Source organism: Ascaphus truei, unplaced genomic scaffold (assembly GCF_040206685.1).
Source record: "Ascaphus truei isolate aAscTru1 unplaced genomic scaffold, aAscTru1.hap1 HAP1_SCAFFOLD_97, whole genome shotgun sequence".
NCBI lineage: Eukaryota > Metazoa > Chordata > Amphibia > Anura > Ascaphidae > Ascaphus > Ascaphus truei.
Window position 1 is genome coordinate 950,255 of NW_027457309.1, and position 26,248 is coordinate 976,502.

The 26,248-nt window shown below is 31.8% G+C and overlaps 8 non-coding genes across 8 annotated transcripts; all 8 read left to right on the top strand.

Moving 5' to 3' along the window:
* The first annotated feature begins 406 nt into the window (after positions 1-406).
* TRNAL-UAG (transfer RNA leucine (anticodon UAG)) lies at positions 407-488 on the top strand. Its single transcript has one exon. It is a non-coding gene; the product is annotated as a tRNA-Leu (tRNA).
* A 1,802-nt stretch (positions 489-2,290) lies between these two features.
* Positions 2,291-2,372, top strand: TRNAL-UAG (transfer RNA leucine (anticodon UAG)). Its single transcript has one exon. It is a non-coding gene; the product is annotated as a tRNA-Leu (tRNA).
* Positions 2,373-4,176: 1,804 nt separating this feature from the next.
* Positions 4,177-4,258, top strand: TRNAL-UAG (transfer RNA leucine (anticodon UAG)). Its single transcript has one exon. It is a non-coding gene; the product is annotated as a tRNA-Leu (tRNA).
* Positions 4,259-10,727: 6,469 nt separating this feature from the next.
* On the top strand, positions 10,728-10,809 carry TRNAL-UAG (transfer RNA leucine (anticodon UAG)). Its single transcript has one exon. It is a non-coding gene; the product is annotated as a tRNA-Leu (tRNA).
* Positions 10,810-13,556: 2,747 nt separating this feature from the next.
* TRNAL-UAG (transfer RNA leucine (anticodon UAG)) lies at positions 13,557-13,638 on the top strand. The gene has a single exon. It is a non-coding gene; the product is annotated as a tRNA-Leu (tRNA).
* Positions 13,639-16,373: 2,735 nt separating this feature from the next.
* TRNAL-UAG (transfer RNA leucine (anticodon UAG)) lies at positions 16,374-16,455 on the top strand. Its single transcript has one exon. It is a non-coding gene; the product is annotated as a tRNA-Leu (tRNA).
* Positions 16,456-19,685: 3,230 nt separating this feature from the next.
* Positions 19,686-19,767, top strand: TRNAL-UAG (transfer RNA leucine (anticodon UAG)). Its single transcript has one exon. It is a non-coding gene; the product is annotated as a tRNA-Leu (tRNA).
* A 4,593-nt stretch (positions 19,768-24,360) lies between these two features.
* On the top strand, positions 24,361-24,442 carry TRNAL-UAG (transfer RNA leucine (anticodon UAG)). Its single transcript has one exon. It is a non-coding gene; the product is annotated as a tRNA-Leu (tRNA).
* Positions 24,443-26,248: the final 1,806 nt, after the last annotated feature.

Below are 26,248 nucleotides of genomic sequence, written 5' to 3' on the forward strand. Positions count from 1 at the left end.
CAAAGATGCGCAAAGTTTCGAAAATCTTGTCGCAACAGTTTTAATTCTTTTTTTATCATTTTGCTTGCTTGAAAAATATTTTGTTAAGCATAAAATGGCCCAAATTCTTTTGAAAATAATCATAGATTTGAAAAATTCCAAAGTTTTCATGGAAGAATGAACATACAGTGAGCACATTTTTGCAAAGTTTTATGTGCATGATAAAAGGCATTTTTCTCCAAGTTTGCAATCATGGGCCAAAGATTTGAATGTCACTTCTAAATAGATATTCTTGAAGATTTAAATGTATATATATATATATATTGTACACATAGATAAAATATATTGACAATATCATTTATAATGAAAACCATTGAGCCTCAATAATTTTTTTCCACTCCTCAGTTTGTCTTAGATAGCAGCTATTGGTAGCGTGGCCGAGCGGTCTAAGGCGCTGGATTTAGGCTCCAGTCTCGCAAGAGGCGTGGGTTCAAATCCCACCGCTGCCATGTCTGTATTTTCAAGATTACATTTTAGTGAGGTTACGTGTTTTGTTTTCACAGAGATTTGATCTGTTTTGTGTACTTCTTATTTTGGGTTTTCTGATATTATTAAAACAGAGTATTTTGGAGTAGGTAACATTCTATATTGATAAAAATACATCTGTTAGAAAGCCTTAGTAAACATAGAATGATATCCACATTTTCAAGACAAAACTTACTGTTACATTATAACTCTGTAATCACTGAAAAAGGGAGGCTTTGAAACAAAAACGAATCAAAAGTTAAAAAGAAGATGATACCAAATATCGAGTGATGAGGATATAGGATGTGAAGATTAGATGTGAAATCATTTGGAAAGATCAACAGTATGCAAATAGAAAAGACAGTTTTGTGGTAAAATCACACTTGAAATGTAAGTGACAAGCAGTGCTGTTTTAAAAAGCAGGACATTTTGTGGCAGTTTGTAAAAAGCACAAAGATGCGCAAAGTTTCGAAAATCTTGTCGCAACAGTTTGAGTTCTTTTTTTATCATTTTGCTTGCTTGAAAAATATTTTGTTAAGCATAAAATGGCCCAAATTCTTTTGAAAATAATCATAGATTTGAAAAATTCCAAAGTTTTCATGGAAGAATGAACATACAGTGAGCACATTTTTGCAAAGTTTTGTGTGCATGATAAAAGGCATTTTTCTCCAAGTTTGCAATCATGGGCCAAAGATTTGAATGTCACTTCTAAATAGATATTCTTGAAGATTTAAATGTATATATATATATATATTGTACACATAGATAAAATATATCGGCAATATCATTTATAATGAAAACCATTGAGCCTCAATAATTTTTTTCCACTCCTCAGTTTGTCTTAGATAGCAGCTATTGGTAGCGTGGCCGAGCGGTCAAAGGTGCTTGATTTTGGTCTCCAGTCTCGCAAGAGGCGTATTTTCAAGATTATATTTTAGTGAGGTTACGTGTTTTGTTTTCACAGAGATTTGATCTGTTTTGTGTACTTCTTATTTTGTGTTTTCTGATATTATTAAAACAGAGTTATTTGGAGTAGGTAACATTCTATATTGATAAAAATACATCTGTTAGAAAGCCTTAGTAAACATAGAATGACATCCACATTTTCAAGACAAAACTTACTGTTGCATTATAACTCTGTAATCACTGAAAAAGGGAGGCTTTGAAACAAAAACGAATCAAAAGTTAAAAAGAAGATGATACCAAATATCGAGTGATGAGGATATAGTATGTGAAGATTAGATGTGAAATCATTTGGAAAGATCAACAGTATGCAAATAGAAAAGACAGTTTTGTGGTAAAATCACACTTGAAATGTAAGTGACAAGCAGTGCTGTTTTAAAAAGCAGGACATTTTGTGGCAGTTTGTAAAAAGCACAAAGATGCGCAAAGTTTCGAAAATCGTGTCGCAACAGTTTGAGTTCTTTTTTTATCATTTTGCTTGCTTGAAAAATATTTTGTTAAGCATAAAATGGCCCAAATTCTTTTGAAAATAATCATAGATTTGAAAAATTCCAAAGTTTTCATGGAAGAATGATTTACAGTGAGCACATTTTTGCAAAGTTTTGTGTGCATGATAAAAGGCATTTTTCTCCAAGTTTGCAATCATGTGCCAAAGATTTGAATGTCACTTCTAAATAGATATTCTTGAAGATTTAAATGTATATATATATATATATATATTGTACACATAGATAAAATATATCGGCAATATCATTTATAATGAAAACCATTGAGCCCCAATAATTTTTTTCCACTCCTCAGTTTGTCTTAAATAGCAGCTATTGGTAGCGTGGCCGAGCGGTCTAAGGCGCTGGATTTAGGCTCCAGTCTCGCAAGAGGCGTGGGTTCAAATCCCACCGCTGCCAATTCTGTATTTTCAAGATTACATTTTAGTGAGGTTACGTGTTTTGTTTTCACAGAGATTTCATCTGTTTTGTGTACTTCTTATTTTGTGTTTTCTGATATTATTAAAACAGAGTTATTTGGAGTAGGTAACATTCTATATTGATAAAAATACATCTGTTAGAAAGCCTTAGTAAACATAGAATGACATCCACATTTTCAAGACAAAACTTACTGTTACATTATAACTCTGTAATCACTGAAAAAGGGAGGCTTTGAAACAAAAACGAATCAAAAGTTAAAAAGAAGATGATACCAAATATCGAGTGATGAGGATATAGGATGTGAAGATTAGATGTGAAATCATTTGGAAAGATCAACAGTATGCAAATAGAAAAGACAGTTTTGTGGTAAAATCACACTTGAAATGTAAGTGACAAGCAGTGCTGTTTTAAAAAGCAGGACATTTTGTGGCAGTTTGTAAAAAGCACAAAGATGCGCAAAGTTTCAAAAATCTTGTCGCAACAGTTTGAGTTCTTTTTTTATCATTTTGCTTGCTTGAAAAATATTTTGTTAAGCATAAAATGGCCCAAATTCTTTTGAAAATAATCATAGATTTGAAAAATTCCAAAGTTTTCATGGAAGAATGAACATACAGTGAGCACATTTTTGCAAAGTTTTGTGTGCATGATAAAAGGCATTTTTCTCCAAGTTTGCAATCATGGGCCAAAGATTTGAATGTCACTTCTAAATAGATATTCTTGAAGATTTAAATGTATATATATATATATATATTGTACACATAGATAAAATATATCGGCAATATCATTTATAATGAAAACCATTGAGCCTCAATAATTTTTTTCCACTCCTCAGTTTGTCTTAGATAGCAGCTATTGGTAGCGTGGCCGAGCGGTCAAAGGTGCTTGATTTTGGTCTCCAGTCTCGCAAGAGGCGTATTTTCAAGATTATATTTTAGTGAGGTTACGTGTTTTGTTTTCACAGAGATTTGATCTGTTTTGTGTACTTCTTATTTTGTGTTTTCTGATATTATTAAAACAGAGTTATTTGGAGTAGGTAACATTCTATATTGATAAAAATACATCTGTTAGAAAGCCTTAGTAAACATAGAATGACATCCACATTTTCAAGACAAAACTTACTGTTGCATTATAACTCTGTAATCACTGAAAAAGGGAGGCTTTGAAACAAAAACGAATCAAAAGTTAAAAAGAAGATGATACCAAATATCGAGTGATGAGGATATAGTATGTGAAGATTAGATGTGAAATCATTTGGAAAGATCAACAGTATGCAAATAGAAAAGACAGTTTTGTGGTAAAATCACACTTGAAATGTAAGTGACAAGCAGTGCTGTTTTAAAAAGCAGGACATTTTGTGGCAGTTTGTAAAAAGCACAAAGATGCGCAAAGTTTCGAAAATCGTGTCGCAACAGTTTGAGTTCTTTTTTTATCATTTTGCTTGCTTGAAAAATATTTTGTTAAGCATAAAATGGCCCAAATTCTTTTGAAAATAATCATAGATTTGAAAAATTCCAAAGTTTTCATGGAAGAATGATTTACAGTGAGCACATTTTTGCAAAGTTTTGTGTGCATGATAAAAGGCATTTTTCTCCAAGTTTGCAATCATGTGCCAAAGATTTGAATGTCACTTCTAAATAGATATTCTTGAAGATTTAAATGTATATATATATATATATATATTGTACACATAGATAAAATATATCGGCAATATCATTTATAATGAAAACCATTGAGCCCCAATAATTTTTTTCCACTCCTCAGTTTGTCTTAAATAGCAGCTATTGGTAGCGTGGCCGAGCGGTCTAAGGCGCTGGATTTAGGCTCCAGTCTCTCAAGAGGCGTGGGTTCAAATCCCACCGCTGCCAATTCTGTATTTTCAAGATTACATTTTAGTGAGGTTACGTGTTTTGTTTTCACAGAGATTTCATCTGTTTTGTGTACTTCTTATTTTGTGTTTTCTGATATTATTAAAACAGAGTTATTTGGAGTAGGTAACATTCTATATTGATAAAAATACATCTGTTAGAAAGCCTTAGTAAACATAGAATGACATCCACATTTTCAAGACAAAACTTACTGTTACATTATAACTCTGTAATCACTGAAAAAGGGAGGCTTTGAAACAAAAACGAATCAAAAGTTAAAAAGAAGATGATACCAAATATCGAGTGATGAGGATATAGTATGTGAAGATTAGATGTGAAATCATTTGGAAAGATCAACAGTATGCAAATAGAAAAGACAGTTTTGTGGTAAAATCACACTTGAAATGTAAGTGACAAGCAGTGCTGTTTTAAAAAGCAGGACATTTTGTGGCAGTTTGTAAAAAGCACAAAGATGCGCAAAGTTTCGAAAATCGTGTCGCAACAGTTTGAGTTCTTTTTTTATCATTTTGCTTGCTTGAAAAATATTTTGTTAAGCATAAAATGGCCCAAATTCTTTTGAAAATAATCATAGATTTGAAAAATTCCAAAGTTTTCATGGAAGAATGAACATACAGTGAGCACATTTTTGCAAAGTTTTGTGTGCATGATAAAAGGCATTTATCTCCAAGTTTGCAATCATGGGCCAAAGATTTGAATGTCACTTCTAAATAGATATTCTTGAATATTTAAATGTATATATATATATATATATTGTACACATAGATAAAATATATCGGCAATATCATTTATAATGAAAACCATTGAGCCTCAATAATTCTTTTCCACTCCTCAGTTTGTCATAGATAGCAGCTATAGGTAGCGTGGCCGAGCGGTCAAAGGTGCTTGATTTTGGTCTCCAGTCTTGCAAGAGGCGTATTTTCAAGATTACATTTTAGTGAGGTTACGTGTTTTGTTTTCACAGAGATTTGATCTGTTTTGTGTACTTCTTATTTTGTGTTTTCTGATATTATTAAAACAGAGTTATTTGGAGTAGGTAACATTCTATATTGATAAAAATACATCTGTTAGAAAGCCTTAGTAAACATAGAATGACATCCACATTTTCAAGACAAAACTTACTGTTACATTATAACTCTGTAATCACTGAAAAAGCGAGGCTTTGAAACAAAAACGAATCAAAAGTTAAAAAGAAGATGATACCAAATATCGAGTGATGAGGATATAGGATGTGAAGATTAGATGTGAAATCATTTGGAAAGATCAACAGTATGCAAATAGAAAAGACAGTTTTGTGGTAAAATCACACTTGAAATGTAAGTGACAAGCAGTGCTGTTTTAAAAAGCAGGACATTTTGTGGCAGTTTGTAAAAAGCACAAAGATGCGCAAAGTTTCGAAAATCGTGTCGCAACAGTTTGAGTTCTTTTTTTATCATTTTGCTTGCTTGAAAAATATTTTGTTAAGCATAAAATGGCCCAAATTCTTTTGAAAATAATCATAGATTTGAAAAATTCCAAAGTTTTCATGGAAGAATGAACATACAGTGAGCACATTTTTGCAAAGTTTTGTGTGCATGATAAAAGGCATTTATCTCCAAGTTTGCAATCATGGGCCAAAGATTTGAATGTCACTTCTAAATAGATATTCTTGAATATTTAAATGTATATATATATATATATATATTGTACACATAGATAAAATATATCGGCAATATCATTTATAATGAAAACCATTGAGCCTCAATAATTCTTTTCCACTCCTCAGTTTGTCATAGATAGCAGCTATAGGTAGCGTGGCCGAGCGGTCAAAGGTGCTTGATTTTGGTCTCCAGTCTTGCAAGAGGCGTATTTTCAAGATTACATTTTAGTGAGGTTACGTGTTTTGTTTTCACAGAGATTTGATCTGTTTTGTGTACTTCTTATTTTGTGTTTTCTGATATTATTAAAACAGAGTTATTTGGAGTAGGTAACATTCTATATTGATAAAAATACATCTGTTAGAAAGCCTTAGTAAACATAGAATGACATCCACATTTTCAAGACAAAACTTACTGTTACATTATAACTCTGTAATCACTGAAAAAGGGAGGCTTTGAAACAAAAACGAATCAAAAGTTAAAAAGAAGATGATACCAAATATCGAGTGATGAGGATATAGTATGTGAAGATTAGATGTGAAATCATTTGGAAAGATCAACAGTATGCAAATAGAAAAGACAGTTTTGTGGTAAAATCACACTTGAAATGTAAGTGACAAGCAGTGCTGTTTTAAAAAGCAGGACATTTTGTGGCAGTTTGTAAAAAGCACAAAGATGCGCAAAGTTTCGAAAATCGTGTCGCAACAGTTTGAGTTCTTTTTTTATCATTTTGCTTGCTTGAAAAATATTTTGTTAAGCATAAAATGGCCCAAATTCTTTTGAAAATAATCATAGATTTGAAAAATTCCAAAGTTTTCATGGAAGAATGAACATACAGTGAGCACATTTTTGCAAAGTTTTGTGTGCATGATAAAAGGCATTTTTCTCCAAGTTTGCAATCATGGGCCAAAGATTTGAATGTCACTTCTAAATAGATATTCTTGAAGATTTAAATGTATATATATATATAAATATATATATTGTACACATAGATAAAATATATCGGCAATATCATTTATAATGAAAACCATTGAGCCTCAATAATTTTTTTCCACTCCTCAGTTTGTCTTAGATAGCAGCTATTGGTAGCGTGGCCGAGCGGTCAAAGGTGCTTGATTTTGGTCTCCAGTCTCGCAAGAGGCGTATTTTCAAGATTACATTTTAGTGAGGTTACGTGTTTTGTTTTCACAGAGATTTGATCTGTTTTGTGTACTTCTTATTTTGTGTTTTCTGATATTATTAAAACAGAGTATTTTGGAGTAGGTAACATTCTATATTGATAAAAATACATCTGTTAGAAAGCCTTAGTAAACATAGAATGACATCCACATTTTCAAGACAAAACTTACTGTTACATTATAACTCTGTAATCACTGAAAAAGGGAGGCTTTGAAACAAAAACGAATCAAAAGTTAAAAAGAAGATGATACCAAATATCGAGTGATGAGGATATAGGATGTGAAGATTAGATGTGAAATCATTTGGAAAGATCAACAGTATGCAAATAGAAAAGACAGTTTTGTGGTAAAATCACACATGAAATGTAAGTGACAAGCAGTGCTGTTTTAAAAAGCAGGACATTTTGTGGCAGTTTGTAAAAAGCACAAAGATGCGCAAAGTTTCGAAAATCTTGTCGCAACAGTTTGAGTTCTTTTTTTATCATTTTGCTTGCGTGAAAAATATTTTGTTAAGCATAAAATGGCCCAAATTCTTTTGAAAATAATCATAGATTTGAAAAATTCCAAAGTTTTCATGGAAGAATGAACATACAGTGAGCACATTTTTGCAAAGTTTTGTGTGCATGATAAAAGGCATTTTTCTCCAAGTATGCAATCATGGGCCAAAGATTTGAATGTCACTTCTAAATAGATATTCTTGAAGATTTAAATGTATATATATATATATATATTGTACACATAGATAAAATATATCGGCAATATCATTTATAATGAAAACCATTGAGCCTCAATAATTTTTTTTCCACTCCTCAGTTTGTCTTAGATAGCAGCTATTGGTAGCGTGGCCGAGCGGTCAAAGGTGCTTGATTTTGGTCTCCAGTCTCGAAAGAGGCGTATTTTCAAGATTACATTTTAGTGAGGTTACGTGTTTTGTTTTCACAGAGATTTGATCTGTTTTGTGTACTTCTTATTTTGTGTTTTCTGATATTATTAAAACAGAGTTATTTGGAGTAGGTAACATTCTATATTGATAAAAATACATCTGTTAGAAAGCCTTAGTAAACATAGAATGACATCCACATTTTCAAGACAAAACTTACTGTTACATTATAACTCTGTAATCACTGAAAAAGGGAGGCTTTGAAACAAAAACGAATCAAAAGTTAAAAAGAAGATGATACCAAATATCGAGTGATGTGGATATAGGATGTGAAAATTAGATGTGAAATCATTTGGAAAGATCAACAGTATGCAAATAGAAAAGACAGTTTTGTGGTAAAATCACACTTGAAATGTAAGTGACAAGCAGTGCTGTTTTAAAAAGCAGGACATTTTGTGGCAGATTGTAAAAAGCACAAAGATGCGCAAAGTTTCGAAAATCTTGTCGCAACAGTTTGAGTTCTTTTTTTTATCATTTTGCTTGCTTGAAAAATATTTTGTTAAGCATAAAATGGCCCAAATTCTTTTGAAAATAATCATAGATTTGAAAAATTCCAAAGTTTTCATGGAAGAATGAACATACAGTGAGCACATTTTTGCAAAGTTTTGTGTGCATGATAAAAGGCATTTTTCTCCAAGTTTGCAATCATGGGCCAAAGATTTGAATGTCACTTCTAAATAGATATTCTTGAAGATTTAAATGTATATATATATATATATATATATATATTGTAAACATAGATAAAATATATCGGCAATATCATTTATAATGAAAACCATTGAGCCTCAATAATTTTTTTCCACTCCTCAGTTTGTCTTAGATAGCAGCTATTGGTAGCGTGGCCGAGCGGTCAAAGGTGCTTGATTTTGGTCTCCAGTCTCGCAAGAGGCGTATTTTCAAGATTACATTTTAGTGAGGTTACGTGTTTTGTTTTCACAGAGATTTGATCTGTTTTGTGTACTTCTTATTTTGTGTTTTCTGATATTATTAAAACAGAGTTATTTGGAGTAGGTAACATTCTATATTGATAAAAATACATCTGTTAGAAAGCCTTAGTAAACATAGAATGACATCCACATTTTCAAGACAAAACTTACTGTTACATTATAACTCTGTAATCACTGAAAAAGTGAGGCTTTGAAACAAAAACGAATCAAAAGTTAAAAAGAAGATGATACCAAATATCGAGTGATGAGGATATAGTATGTGAAGATTAGATGTGAAATCATTTGGAAAGATCAACAGTATGCAAATAGAAAAGACAGTTTTGTGGTAAAATCACACTTGAAATGTAAGTGACAAGCAGTGCTGTTTTAAAAAGCAGGACATTTTGTGGCAGCTTGTAAAAAGCACAAAGATGCGCAAAGTTTCGAAAATCGTGTCGCAACAGTTTGAGTTCTTTTTTTATCATTTTGCTTGCTTGAAAAATATTTTGTTAAGCATAAAATGGCCCAAATTCTTTTGAAAATAATCATAGATTTGAAAAATTCCAAAGTTTTCATGGAAGAATGAACATACAGTGAGCACATTTTTGCAAAGTTTTGTGTGCATGATAAAAGGCATTTTTCTCCAAGTTTGCAATCATGGGCCAAAGATTTGAATGTCACTTCTAAATAGATATTCTTGAAGATTTAAATGTATATATATATATAAATATATATATTGTACACATAGATAAAATATATCGGCAATATCATTTATAATGAAAACCATTGAGCCTCAATAATTTTTTTCCACTCCTCAGTTTGTCTTAGATAGCAGCTATTGGTAGCGTGGCCGAGCGGTAAAAGGTGCTTGATTTTGGTCTCCAGTCTCGCAAGAGGCGTATTTTCAAGATTACATTTTAGTGAGGTTACGTGTTTTGTTTTCACAGAGATTTGATCTGTTTTGTGTATTTCTTATTTTGTGTTTTCTGATATTATTAAAACAGAGTATTTTGGAGTAGGTAACATTCTATATTGATAAAAATACATCTGTTAGAAATCCTTAGTAAACATAGAATGACATCCACATTTTCAAGACAAAACTTACTGTTACATTATAACTCTGTAATCACTGAAAAAGGGAGGCTTTGAAACAATAACGAATCAAAAGTTAAAAAGAAGATGATACCAAATATCGAGTGATGAGGATATAGGATGTGAAGATTAGATGTGAAATCATTTGGAAAGATCAACAGTATGCAAATAGAAAAGACAGTTTTGTGGTAAAATTACACTTGAAATGTAAGTGACAAGCAGTGCTGTTTTAAAAAGCAGGACATTTTGTGGCAGTTTGTAAAAAGCACAAAGATGCGCAAAGTTTCAAAAATCTTGTCGCAACAGTTTGAGTTCTTTTTTTATCATTTTGCTTGCGTGAAAAATATTTTGTTAAGCATAAAATGGCCCAAATTCTTTTGAAAATAATCATAGATTTGAAAAATTCCAAAGTTTTCATGGAAGAATGAACATACAGTGAGCACATTTTTGCAAAGTTTTGTGTGCATGATAAAAGGCATTTTTCTCCAAGTATGCAATCATGGGCCAAAGATTTGAATGTCACTTCTAAATAGATATTCTTGAAGATTTAAATGTATATATATATATATATATATTGTACACATAGATAAAATATATCGGCAATATCATTTATAATGAAAACCATTGAGCCCCAATAATTTTTTTCCACTCCTCAGTTTGTCTTAAATAGCAGCTATTGGTAGCGTGGCCGAGCGGTCTAAGGCGCTGGATTTAGACTCCAGTCTCGCAAGAGGCGTGGGTTCAAATCCCACCGCTGCCATGTCTGTATTTTCAAGATTACATTTTAGTGAGGTTACGTGTTTTGTTTTCACAGAGATTTGATCTGTTTTGTGTACTTCTTATTTTGTGTTTTCTGATATTATTAAAACAGAGTATTTTGGAGTAGGTAACATTCTATATTGATAAAAATACATCTGTTAGAAAGCCTTAGTAAACATAGAATGATATCCACATTTTCAAGACAAAACTTACTGTTACATTATAACTCTGTAATCACTGAAAAAGGGAGGCTTTGAAACAAAAACGAATCAAAAGTTAAAAAGAAGATGATACCAAATATCGAGTGATGAGGATATAGGATGTGAAGATTAGATGTGAAATCATTTGGAAAGATCAACAGTATGCAAATAGAAAAGACAGTTTTGTGGTAAAATCACACTTGAAATGTAAGTGACAAGCAGTGCTGTTTTAAAAAGCAGGACATTTTGTGGCAGTTTGTAAAAAGCACAAAGATGCGCAAAGTTTCGAAAATCTTGTCGCAACAGTTTGAGTTCTTTTTTTATCATTTTGCTTGCTTGAAAAATATTTTGTTAAGCATAAAATGGCCCAAATTCTTTTGAAAATAATCATAGATTTGAAAAATTCCAAAGTTTTCATGGAAGAATGAACATACAGTGAGCACATTTTTGCAAAGTTTTGTGTGCATGATAAAAGGCATTTTTCTCCAAGTTTGCAATCATGGGCCAAAGATTTGAATGTCACTTCTAAATAGATATTCTTGAAGATTTAAATGTATATATATATATATATATATATATATTGTACACATAGATAAAATATATCGACAATATCATTTATAATGAAAACCATTGAGCCTCAATAATTTTTTTTCCACTCCTCAGTTTGTCTTAGATAGCAGCTATTGGTAGCGTGGCCGAGCGGTCAAAGGTGCTTGATTTTGGTCTCCAGTCTCGAAAGAGGCGTATTTTCAAGATTACATTTTAGTGAGGTTACGTGTTTTGTTTTCACAGAGATTTGATCTGTTTTGTGTACTTCTTATTTTGTGTTTTCTGATATTATTAAAACAGAGTTATTTGGAGTAGGTAACATTCTATATTGATAAAAATACATCTGTTAGAAAGCCTTAGTAAACATAGAATGACATCCACATTTTCAAGACAAAACTTACTGTTACATTATAACTCTGTAATCACTGAAAAAGGGAGGCTTTGAAACAAAAACGAATCAAAAGTTAAAAAGAAGATGATACCAAATATCGAGTGATGAGGATATAGTATGTGAAGATTAGATGTGAAATCATTTGGAAAGATCAACAGTATGCAAATAGAAAAGACAGTTTTGTGGTAAAATCACACTTGAAATGTAAGTGACAAGCAGTGCTGTTTTAAAAAGCAGGACATTTTGTGGCAGTTTGTAAAAAGCACAAAGATGCGCAAAGTTTCGAAAATCTTGTCGCAACAGTTTGAGTTCTTTTTTTATCATTTTGCTTGCTTGAAAAATATTTTGTTAAGCATAAAATGGCCCAAATTCTTTTGAAAATAATCATAGATTTGAAAAATTCCAAAGTTTTCATGGAAGAATGAACATACAGTGAGCACATTTTTGCAAAGTTTTGTGTGCATGAGAAAAGGCATTTTTCTCCAAGTTTGCAATCATGGGCCAAAGATTTGAATGTCACTTCTAAATAGATATTCTTGAAGATTTAAATGTATATATATATATATATTGTACACATAGATAAAATATATCGACAATATCATTTATAATGAAAACCATTGAGCCTCAATAATTTTTTTTCCACTCCTCAGTGTGTCTTATATAGCAGCTATTGGTAGCGTGGCCGAGCGGTCAAAGGTGCTTGATTTTGGTCTCCAGTCTCGAAAGAGGCGTATTTTCAAGATTACATTTTAGTGAGGTTACGTGTTTTGTTTTCACAGAGATTTGATCTGTTTTGTGTACTTCTTATTTTGTGTTTTCTGATATTATTAAAACAGAGTTATTTGGAGTAGGTAACATTCTATATTGATAAAAATACATCTGTTAGAAAGCCTTAGTAAACATAGAATGACATCCACATTTTCAAGACAAAACTTACTGTTACATTATAACTCTGTAATCACTGAAAAAGGGAGGCTTTGAAACAAAAACGAATCAAAAGTTAAAAAGAAGATGATACCAAATATCGAGTGATGAGGATATAGTATGTGAAGATTAGATGTGAAATCATTTGGAAAGATCAACAGTATGCAAATAGAAAAGACAGTTTTGTGGTAAAATCACACTTGAAATGTAAGTGACAAGCAGTGCTGTTTTAAAAAGCAGGACATTTTGTGGCAGTTTGTAAAAAGCACAAAGATGCGCAAAGTTTCGAAAATCGTGTCGCAACAGTTTGAGTTCTTTTTTTATCATTTTGCTTGCTTGAAAAATATTTTGTTAAGCATAAAATGGCCCAAATTCTTTTGAAAATAATCATAGATTTGAAAAATTCCAAAGTTTTCATGGAAGAATGAACATACAGTGAGCACATTTTTGCAAAGTTTTGTGTGCATGATAAAAAGCATTTTTCTCCAAGTTTGCAATCATGGCCAAAGATTTGAATGTCCCTTCTAAATAGATATTCTTGAAGATTTAAATGTATATATATATATATATAAATATATATATTGTACACATAGATAAAATATATCGGCAATATCATTTATAATGAAAACCATTGAGCCTCAATAATTTTTTTCCACTCCTCAAATGTCTTAGATAGCAGCTATTGGTAGCGTGGCCGAGCGGTCTAAGGCGCTGGATTTAGGCTCCAGTCTCGCAAGAGGCGTGGCTTCAAATCCCACCGCTGCCATGTCTGTATTTTCAAGATTACATTTTAGTGAGGTTACGTGTTTTGTTTTCACAGAGATTTGATCTGTTTTGTGTACTTCTTATTTTGTGTTTTCTGATATTATTAAAACAGAGTTATTTGGAGTAGGTAACATTCTATATTGATAAAAATACATCTGTTAGAAAGCCTTAGTAAACATAGAATGACATCCACATTTTCAAGACAAAACTTACTGTTACATTATAACTCTGTAATCACTGAAAAAGGGAGGCTTTGAAACAAAAACGAATCAAAAGTTAAAAAGAAGATGATACCAAATATCGAGTGATGAGGATATAGTATGTGAAGATTAGATGTGAAATCATTTGGAAAGATCAACAGTATGCAAATAGAAAAGACAGTTTTGTGGTTAAATCACACTTGAAATGTAAGTGACAAGCAGTGCTGTTTTAAAAAGCAGGACATTTTGTGGCAGTTTGTAAAAAGCACAAAGATGCGCAAAGTTTCGAAAATCGTGTCGCAACAGTTTGAGTTCTTTTTTTATCATTTTGCTTGCTTGAAAAATATTTTGTTAAGCATAAAATGGCCCAAATTCTTTTGAAAATAATCATAGATTTGAAAAATTCCAAAGTTTTCATGGAAGAATGAACATACAGTGAGCACATTTTTGCAAAGTTTTGTGTGCATGATAAAAGGCATTTATCTCCAAGTTTGCAATCATGGGCCAAAGATTTGAATGTCACTTCTAAATAGATATTCTTGAATATTTAAATGTATATATATATATATATATATTGTACACATAGATAAAATATATCGGCAATATCATTTATAATGAAAACCATTGAGCCTCAATAATTCTTTTCCACTCCTCAGCTTGTCTTAGATAGCAGCTATAGGTAGCGTGGCCGAGCGGTCAAAGGTGCTTGATTTTGGTCTCCAGTCTTGCAAGAGGCATATTTTCAAGATTACATTTTAGTGAGGTTACGTGTTTTGTTTTCACAGAGATTTGATCTGTTTTGTGTACTTCTTATTTTGTGTTTTCTGATATTATTAAAACAGAGTTATTTGGAGTAGGTAACATTCTATATTGATAAAAATACATCTGTTAGAAAGCCTTAGTAAACATAGAATGACATCCACATTTTCAAGACAAAACTTACTGTTACATTATAACTCTGTAATCACTGAAAAAGGGAGGCTTTGAAACAAAAACGAATCAAAAGTTAAAAAGAAGATGATACCAAATATCGAGTGATGAGGATATAGGATGTGAAGATTAGATGTGAAATCATTTGGAAAGATCAACAGTATGCAAATAGAAAAGACAGTTTTGTGGTAAAATCACACTTGAAATGTAAGTGACAAGCAGTGCTGTTTTAAAAAGCAGGACATTTTGTGGCAGTTTGTAAAAAGCACAAAGATGCGCAAAGTTTCGAAAATCTTGTCGCAACAGTTTGAGTTCTTTTTTTATCATTTTGCTTGCTTGAAAAATATTTTGTTAAGCATAAAATGGCCCAAATTCTTTTGAAAATAATCATAGATTTGAAAAATTCCAAAGTTTTCATGGAAGAATGAACATACAGTGAGCACATTTTTGCAAAGTTTTGTGTGCATGATAAAAGGCATTTTTCTCCAAGTTTGCAATCATGGGCCAAAGATTTGAATGTCATTTCTAAATAGATATTCTTGAAGATTTAAATGTATATATATATATATTGTACACATAGATAAAATATATCGGCAATATCATTTATAATGAAAACCATTGAGCCTCAATAATTTTTTTCCACTCCTCAGTTTGTCTTAGATAGCAGCTATTGGTAGCGTGGCCGAGCGGTCAAAGGTGCTTGATTTTGGTCTCCAGTCTCGCAAGAGGCGTATTTTCAAGATTACATTTTAGTGAGGTTACGTGTTTTGTTTTCACAGAGATTTGATCTTTTTTGTGTACTTCTTATTTTGTGTTTTCTGATATTATTAAAACAGAGTTATTTGGAGTAGGTAACATTCTATATTGATAAAAATACATCTGTTAGAAAGCCTTAGTAAACATAGAATGACATCCACATTTTCAAGACAAAACTTACTGTTACATTATAACTCTGTAATCACTGAAAAAGGGAGGCTTTGAAACAAAAACGAATCAAAAGTTAAAAAGAAGATGATACCAAATATCGAGTGATGAGGATATAGTATGTGAAGATTAGATGTGAAATCATTTGGAAAGATCAACAGTATGCAAATAGAAAAGACAGTTTTGTGGTAAAATCACACTTGAAATGTAAGTGACAAGCAGTGCTGTTTTAAAAAGCAGGACATTTTGTGGCAGTTTGTAAAAAGCACAAAGATGCGCAAAGTTTCGAAAATCGTGTCGCAACAGTTTGAGTTCTTTTTTTATCATTTTGCTTGCTTGAAAAATATTTTGTTAAGCATAAAATGGCCCAAATTCTTTTGAAAATAATCATAGATTTGAAAAATTCCAAAGTTTTCATGGAAGAATGAACATACAGTGAGCACATTTTTGCAAAGTTTTGTGTGCATGATAAAAAGCATTTTTCTCCAAGTTTGCAATCATGGCCAAAGATTTGAATGTCACTTCTAAATAGATATTCTTGAAGATTTAAATGTATATATATATATATAAATATATATATTGTACACATAGATAAAATATATCGGCAATATCATTTATAATGAAAACCATTGAGCCTCAATAATTTTTTTCCACTCCTCAAATGTCTTAGATAGCAGCTATTGGTAGCGTGGCCGAGCGGTCTAAGGCGCTGGATTTAGGCTCCAGTCTCGCAAGAGGCGTGGGTTCAAATCCCACCGCTGCCATGTCTGTATTTTCAAGATTACATTTTAGTGAGGTTACGTGTTTTGTTTTCACAGAGATTTGATCTGTTTTGTGTACTTCTTATTTTGTGTTTTCTGATATTATTAAAACAGAGTATTTTGGAGTAGGTAACATTCTATATTGATAAAAATACATCTGTTAGAAAGCCTTAGTAAACATAGAATGATATCCACATTTTCAAGACAAAACTTACTGTTACATTATAACTCTGTAATCACTGAAAAAGGGAGGCTTTGAAACAAAAACGAATCAAAAGTTAAAAAGAAGATGATACCAAATATCGAGTGATGAGGATATAGGATGTGAAGATTAGATGTGAAATCATTTGGAAAGATCAACAGTATGCAAATAGAAAAGACAGTTTTGTGGTAAAATCACACTTGAAATGTAAGTGACAAGCAGTGCTGTTTTAAAAAGCAGGACATTTTGTGGCAGTTTGTAAAAAGCACAAAGATGCGCAAAGTTTCGAAAATCTTGTCGCAACAGTTTGAGTTCTTTTTTTATCATTTTGCTTGCTTGAAAAATATTTTGTTAAGCATAAAATGGCCCAAATTCTTTTGAAAATAATCATAGATTTGAAAAATTCCAAAGTTTTCATGGAAGAATGAACATACTGGGCCTCATGCAGAGAGCATCGTTATTTCAAAACTCGCCATTTTTTGTTCAATTTCCCTCAGAAAACGGCATAAAATGGCGAGTTGCGAAAAACGCGCCATTTTTTTATTTCTATGTTTAAAACTCGCCTCGCGGCTGGCGAGAACCTCAATCGCGCCATTTTTAAAACTCTCCGAATGCAGAGAGGTGCGAACGGCAAGAAGCGGCTGTTCGCGCCAAAAAAAGGCGCGATTCTCGCATTTTTGCCGCGCCACGAAAATATGGCAAGATGGCGCTCGCCGCCTATAGTAAAGGGGAAAAAAAAGGCGCGAATTTGTTTTTACACGTTTCTGAAGCGCGCATCTCGCCAATTTAAACTCGCCACACGCATCCATGTTAAACATAGAAGAATTCACACTTTTCTGCATATGGAGAATAAAACTCTCCAAAAAAGCTACTTTTTATGAAATTCGCCATTTTTAAAATTCTATGCTCTCTGCATGAGGCCCACAGTGAGCACATTTTTGCAAAGTTTTGTGTGCATGATAAAAGGCATTTTTCTCCAAGTTTGCAATCATGGGCCAAAGATTTGAATGTCACTTCTAAATAGATATTCTTGAAGATTTAAATGTATATATATATATATATATATTGTACACATAGATAAAATATATCGACAATATCATTTATAATGAAAACCATTGAGCCTCAATAATTTTTTTTCCACTCCTCAGTTTGTCTTAGATAGCAGCTATTGGTAGCGTGGCCGAGCGGTCAAAGGTGCTTGATTTTGGTCTCCAGTCTCGAAAGAGGCGTATTTTCAAGATTACATTTTAGTGAGGTTACGTGTTTTGTTTTCACAGAGATTTGATCTGTTTTGTGTACTTCTTATTTTGTGTTTTCTGATATTATTAAAACAGAGTTATTTGGAGTAGGTAACATTCTATATTGATAAAAATACATCTGTTAGAAAGCCTTAGTAAACATAGAATGACATCCACATTTTCAAGACAAAACTTACTGTTACATTATAACTCTGTAATCACTGAAAAAGGGAGGCTTTGAAACAAAAACTAATCAAAAGTTAAAAAGAAGATGATACCAAATATCGAGTGATGAGGATATAGGATGTGAAGATTAGATGTGAAATCATTTGGAAAGATCAACAGTATGCAAATAGAAAAGACAGTTTTGTGGTAAAATCACACTTGAAATGTAAGTGACAAGCAGTGCTGTTTTAAAAAGCAGGACATTTTGTGGCAGTTTGTAAAAAGCACAAAGATGCGCAAAGTTTCGAAAATCTTGTCGCAACAGTTTGAGTTCTTTTTTTATCATTTTGCTTGCTTGAAAAATATTTTGTTAAGCATAAAATGGCCCAAATTCTTTTGAAAATAATCATAGATTTGAAAAATTCCAAAGTTTTCATGGAAGAATGAACATACAGTGAGCACATTTTTGCAAAGTTTTGTGTGCATGAGAAAAGGCATTTTTCTCCAAGTTTGCAATCATGGGCCAAAGATTTGAATGTCACTTCTAAATAGATATTCTTGAAGATTTAAATGTATATATATATATATATTGTACACATAGATAAAATATATCGACAATATCATTTATAATGAAAACCATTGAGCCTCAATAATTTTTTTTCCACTCCTCAGTTTGTCTTAGATAGCAGCTATTGGTAGCGTGGCCGAGCGGTCAAAGGTGCTTGATTTTGGTCTCCAGTCTCGAAAGAGGCGTATTTTCAAGATTACATTTTAGTGAGGTTACGTGTTTTGTTTTCACAGAGATTTGATCTGTTTTGTGTACTTCTTATTTTGTGTTTTCTGATATTATTAAAACAGAGTTATTTGGAGTAGGTAACATTCTATATTGATAAAAATACATCTGTTAGAAAGCCTTAGTAAACATAGAATGACATCCACATTTTCAAGACAAAACTTACTGTTACATTATAACTCTGTAATCACTGAAAAAGGGAGGCTTTGAAACAAAAACGAATCAAAAGTTAAAAAGAAGATGATACCAAATATCGAGTGATGAGGATATAGTATGTGAAGATTAGATGTGAAATCATTTGGAAAGATCAACAGTATGCAAATAGAAAAGACAGTTTTGTGGTAAAATCACACTTGAAATGTAAGTGACAAGCAGTGCTGTTTTAAAAAGCAGGACATTTTGTGGCAGTTTGTAAAAAGCACAAAGATGCGCAAAGTTTCGAAAATCGTGTCGCAACAGTTTGAGTTCTTTTTTTATCATTTTGCTTGCTTGAAAAATATTTTGTTAAGCATAAAATGGCCCAAATTCTTTTGAAAATAATCATAGATTTGAAAAATTCCAAAGTTTTCATGGAAGAATGAACATACAGTGAGCACATTTTTGCAAAGTTTTGTGTGCATGATAAAAAGCATTTTTCTCCAAGTTTGCAATCATGGCCAAAGATTTGAATGTCACTTCTAAATAGATATTCTTGAAGATTTAAATGTATATATATATATATAAATATATATATTGTACACATAGATAAAATATATCGGCAATATCATTTATAATGAAAACCATTGAGCCTCAATAATTTTTTTCCACTCCTCAAATGTCTTAGATAGCAGCTATTGGTAGCGTGGCCGAGCGGTCTAAGGCGCTGGATTTAGGCTCCAGTCTCGCAAGAGGCGTGGCTTCAAATCCCACCGCTGCCATGTCTGTATTTTCAAGATTACATTTTAGTGAGGTTACGTGTTTTGTTTTCACAGAGATTTGATCTGTTTTGTGTACTTCTTATTTTGTGTTTTCTGATATTATTAAAACAGAGTTATTTGGAGTAGGTAACATTCTATATTGATAAAAATACATCTGTTAGAAAGCCTTAGTAAACATAGAATGACATCCACATTTTCAAGACAAAACTTACTGTTACATTATAACTCTGTAATCACTGAAAAAGGGAGGCTTTGAAACAAAAACGAATCAAAAGTTAAAAAGAAGATGATACCAAATATCGAGTGATGAGGATATAGTATGTGAAGATTAGATGTGAAATCATTTGGAAAGATCAACAGTATGCAAATAGAAAAGACAGTTTTGTGGTAAAATCACACTTGAAATGTAAGTGACAAGCAGTGCTGTTTTAAAAAGCAGGACATTTTGTGGCAGTTTGTAAAAAGCACAAAGATGCGCAAAGTTTCAAAAATCGTGTCGCAACAGTTTGAGTTCTTTTTTTATCATTTTGCTTGCTTGAAAAATATTTTGTTAAGCATAAAATGGCCCAAATTCTTTTGAAAATAATCATAGATTTGAAAAATTCCAAAGTTTTCATGGAAGAAATAACATACAGTGAGCACATTTTTGCAAAGTTTTGTGTGCATGATAAAAGGCATTTATCTCCAAGTTTGCAATCATGGGCCAAAGATTTGAATGTCACTTCTAAATAGATATTCTTGAATATTTAAATGTATATATATATATATATATTGTACACATAGATGAAATATATCGGCAATATCATTTATAATGAAAACCATTGAGCCTCAATAATTCTTTTCCACTCCTCAGTTTGTCTTAGATAGCAGCTATAGGTAGCGTGGCCGAGCGGTCAAAGGTGCTTGATTTTGGTCTCCAGTCTTGCAAGAGGCATATTTTCAAGATTACATTTTAGTGAGGTTACGTGTTTTGTTTTCACAGAGATTTGATCTGTTTTGTGTACTTCTTATTTTGTGTTTTCTGATATTATTAAAACAGAGTTATTTGGAGTAGGTAACATTCTATATTGATAAAAATACATCTGTTAGAAAGCCTTAGTAAACATAGAATGACATCCACATTTTCAAGACAAAACTTACTGTTACATTATAACTCTGTAATCACTGAAAAAGGGAGGCTTTGAAACAAAAACGAATCAAAAGTTAAAAAGAAGATGATACCAAATATCGAGTGATGAGGATATAGGATGTGAAGATTAGATGTGAAATCATTTGGAAAGATCAACAGTATGCAAATAGAAAAGACAGTTTTGTGGTAAAATCACACTTGAAATGTAAGTGACAAGCAGTGCTGTTTTAAAAAGCAGGACATTTTGTGGCAGTTTGTAAAAAGCACAAAGATGCGCAAAGTTTCGAAAATCTTGTCGCAACAGTTTGAGTTCTTTTTTTATCATTTTGCTTCCTTGAAAAATATTTTGTTAAGCATAAAATGGCCCAAATTCTTTTGAAAATAATCATAGATTTGAAAAATTCCAAAGTTTTCATGGAAGAATGAACATACAGTGAGCACATTTTTGCAAAGTTTTGTGTGCATGAGAAAAGGCATTTTTCTCCAAGTTTGCAATCATGGGCCAAAGATTTGAATGTCACTTCTAAATAGATATTCTTGAAGATTTAAATGTATATATATATATATATTGTACACATAGATAAAATATATCGACAATATCATTTATAATGAAAACCATTGAGCCTCAATAATTTTTTTTCCACTCCTCAGTTTGTCTTAGATAGCAGCTATTGGTAGCGTGGCCGAGCGGTCAAAGGTGCTTGATTTTGGTCTCCAGTCTCGAAAGAGGCGTATTTTCAAGATTACATTTTAGTGAGGTTACGTGTTTTGTTTTCACAGAGATTTGATCTGTTTTGTGTACTTCTTATTTTGTGTTTTCTGATATTATTAAAACAGAGTTATTTGGAGTAGGTAACATTCTATATTGATAAAAATACATCTGTTAGAAAGCCTTAGTAAACATAGAATGACATCCACATTTTCAAGACAAAACTTACTGTTACATTATAACTCTGTAATCACTGAAAAAGGGAGGCTTTGAAACAAAAACGAATCAAAAGTTAAAAAGAAGATGATACCAAATATCGAGTGATGAGGATATAGTATGTGAAGATTAGATGTGAAATCATTTGGAAAGATCAACAGTATGCAAATAGAAAAGACAGTTTTGTGGTAAAATCACACTTGAAATGTAAGTGACAAGCAGTGCTGTTTTAAAAAGCAGAACATTTTGTGGCAGTTTGTAAAAAGCACAAAGATGCGCAAAGTTTCGAAAATCGTGTCGCAACAGTTTGAGTTCTTTTTTTATCATTTTGCTTGCTTGAAAAATATTTTGTTAAGCATAAAATGGCCCAAATTCTTTTGAAAATAATCATAGATTTGAAAAATTCCAAAGTTTTCATGGAAGAATGAACATGCAGTGAGCACATTTTTGCAAAGTTTTGTGTGCATGATAAAAGGCATTTATCTCCAAGTTTGCAATCATGGGCCAAAGATTTGAATGTCACTTCTAAATAGATATTCTTGAATATTTAAATGTATATATATATATATATATATTGTACACATAGATGAAATATATCGGCAATATCATTTATAATGAAAACCATTGAGCCTCAATAATTCTTTTCCACTCCTCAGTTTGTCTTAGACAGCAGCTATAGGTAGCGTGGCCGAGCGGTCAAAGGTGCTTGATTTTGGTCTCCAGTCTTGCAAGAGGCATATTTTCAAGATTACATTTTAGTGAGGTTACGTGTTTTGTTTTCACAGAGATTTGATCTGTTTTGTGTACTTCTTATTTTGTGTTTTCTGATATTATTAAAACAGAGTTATTTGGAGTAGGTAACATTCTATATTGATAAAAATACATCTGTTAGAAAGCCTTAGTAAACATAGAATGACATCCACATTTTCAAGACAAAACTTACTGTTACATTATAACTCTGTAATCACTGAAAAAGGGAGGCTTTGAAACAAAAACGAATCAAAAGTTAAAAAGAAGATGATACCAAATATCGAGTGATGAGGATATAGGATGTGAAGATTAGATGTGAAATCATTTGGAAAGATCAACAGTATGCAAATAGAAAAGACAGTTTTGTGGTAAAATCACACTTGAAATGTAAGTGACAAGCAGTGCTGTTTTAAAAAGCAGGACATTTTGTGGCAGTTTGTAAAAAGCACAAAGATGCGCAAAGTTTCGAAAATCTTGTCGCAACAGTTTGAGTTCTTTTTTTATCATTTTGCTTGCTTGAAAAATATTTTGTTAAGCATAAAATGGCCCAAATTCTTTTGAAAATAATCATAGATTTGAAAAATTCCAAAGTTTTCATGGAAGAATGAACATACAGTGAGCACATTTTTGCAAAGTTTTGTGTGCATGAGAAAAGGCATTTTTCTCCAAGTTTGCAATCATGGGCCAAAGATTTGAATGTCACTTCTAAATAGATATTCTTGAAGATTTAAATGTATATATATATATATATTGTACACATAGATAAAATATATCGACAATATCATTTATAATGAAAACCATTGAGCCTCAATAATTTTTTTTCCACTCCTCAGTTTGTCTTAGATAGCAGCTATTGGTAGCGTGGCCGAGCGGTCAAAGGTGCTTGATTTTGGTCTCCAGTCTCGAAAGAGGCGTATTTTCAAGATTACATTTTAGTGAGGTTACGTGTTTTGTTTTCACAGAGATTTGATCTGTTTTGTGTACTTCTTATTTTGTGTTTTCTGATATTATTAAAACAGAGTTATTTGGAGTAGGTAACATTCTATATTGATAAAAATACATCTGTTAGAAAGCCTTAGTAAACATAGAATGACATCCACATTTTCAAGACAAAACTTACTGTTACATTATAACTCTGTAATCACTGAAAAAGGGAGGCTTTGAAACAAAAACGAATCAAAAGTTAAAAAGAAGATGATACCAAATATCGAGTGATGAGGATATAGTATGTGAAGATTAGATGTGAAATCATTTGGAAAGATCAACAGTATGCAAATAGAAAAGACAGTTTTGTGGTAAAATCACACTTGAAATGTAAGTGACAAGCAGTGCTGTTTTAAAAAGCAGGACATTTTGTGGCAGTTTGTAAAAAGCACAAAGATGCGCAAAGTTTCGAAAATCGTGTCGCAACAGTTTGAGTTCTTTTTTTATCATTTTGCTTGCTTGAAAAATATTTTGTTAAGCATAAAATGGCCCAAATTCTTTTGAAAATAATCATAGATTTGAAAAATTCCAAAGTTTTCATGGAAGAATGAACATACAGTGAGCACATTTTTGCAAAGTTTTGTGTGCATGATAAAAAGCATTTTTCTCCAAGTTTGCAATCATGGCCAAAGATTTGAATGTCACTTCTAAATAGATATTCTTGAAGATTTAAATGTATATATATATATATAAATATATATATTGTACACATAGATAAAATATATCGGCAATATCATTTATAATGAAAACCATTGAGCCTCAATAATTTTTTTCCACTCCTCAAATGTCTTAGATAGCAGCTATTGGTAGCGTGGCCGAGCGGTCTAAGGCGCTGGATTTAGGCTCCAGTCTCGCAAGAGGCGTGGGTTCAAATCCCACCGCTGCCATGTCTGTATTTTCAAGATTACATTTTAGTGAGGTTACGTGTTTTGTTTTCACAGAGATTTGATCTGTTTTGTGTACTTCTTATTTTGTGTTTTCTGATATTATTAAAACAGAGTTATTTGGAGTAGGTAACATTCTATATTGATAAAAATACATCTGTTAGAAAGCCTTAGTAAACATAGAATGACATCCACATTTTCAAGACAAAACTTACTGTTACATTATAACTCTGTAATCACTGAAAAAGGGAGGCTTTGAAACAAAAACGAATCAAAAGTTAAAAAGAAGATGATACCAAATATCGAGTGATGAGGATATAGTATGTGAAGATTAGATGTGAAATCATTTGGAAAGATCAACAGTATGCAAATAGAAAAGACAGTTTTGTGGTAAAATCACACTTGAAATGTAAGTGACAAGCAGTGCTGTTTTAAAAAGCAGGACATTTTGTGGCAGTTTGTAAAAAGCACAAAGATGCGCAAAGTTTCGAAAATCGTGTCGCAACAGTTTGAGTTCTTTTTTTATCATTTTGCTTGCTTGAAAAATATTTTGTTAAGCATAAAATGGCCCAAATTCTTTTGAAAATAATCATAGATTTGAAAAATTCCAAAGTTTTCATGGAAGAATGAACATACAGTGAGCACATTTTTGCAAAGTTTTGTGTGCATGATAAAAGGCATTTATCTCCAAGTTTGCAATCATGGGCCAAAGATTTGAATGTCACTTCTAAATAGATATTCTTGAATATTTAAATGTATATATATATATATATATTGTACACATAGATGAAATATATCGGCAATATCATTTATAATGAAAACCATTGAGCCTCAATAATTCTTTTCCACTCCTCAGTTTGTCTTAGATAGCAGCTATAGGTAGCGTGGCCGAGCGGTCAAAGGTGCTTGATTTTGGTCTCCAGTCTTGCAAGAGGCATATTTTCAAGATTACATTTTAGTGAGGTTACGTGTTTTGTTTTCACAGAGATTTGATCTGTTTTGTGTACTTCTTATTTTGTGTTTTCTGATATTATTAAAACAGAGTTATTTGGAGTAGGTAACATTCTATATTGATAAAAATACATCTGTTAGAAAGCCTTAGTAAACATAGAATGACATCCACATTTTCAAGACAAAACTTACTGTTACATTATAACTCTGTAATCACTGAAAAAGGGAGGCTTTGAAACAAAAACGAATCAAAAGTTAAAAAGAAGATGATACCAAATATCGAGTGATGAGGATATAGTATGTGAAGATTAGATGTGAAATCATTTGGAAAGATCAACAGTATGCAAATAGAAAAGACAGTTTTGTGGTAAAATCACACTTGAAATGTAAGTGACAAGCAGTGCTGTTTTAAAAAGCAGGACATTTTGTGGCAGTTTGTAAAAAGCACAAAGATGCGCAAAGTTTCGAAAATCGTGTCGCAACAGTTTGAGTTCTTTTTTTATCATTTTGCTTGCTTGAAAAATATTTTGTTAAGCATAAAATGGCCCAAATTCTTTTGAAAATAATCATAGATTTGAAAAATTCCAAAGTTTTCATGGAAGAATGAACATACAGTGAGCACATTTTTGCAAAGTTTTGTGTGCATGATAAAAAGCATTTTTCTCCAAGTTTGCAATCATGGCCAAAGATTTGAATGTCACTTCTAAATAGATATTCTTGAAGATTTAAATGTATATATATATATATAAATATATATATTGTACACATAGATAAAATATATCGGCAATATCATTTATAATGAAAACCATTGAGCCTCAATAATTTTTTTCCACTCCTCAAATGTCTTAGATAGCAGCT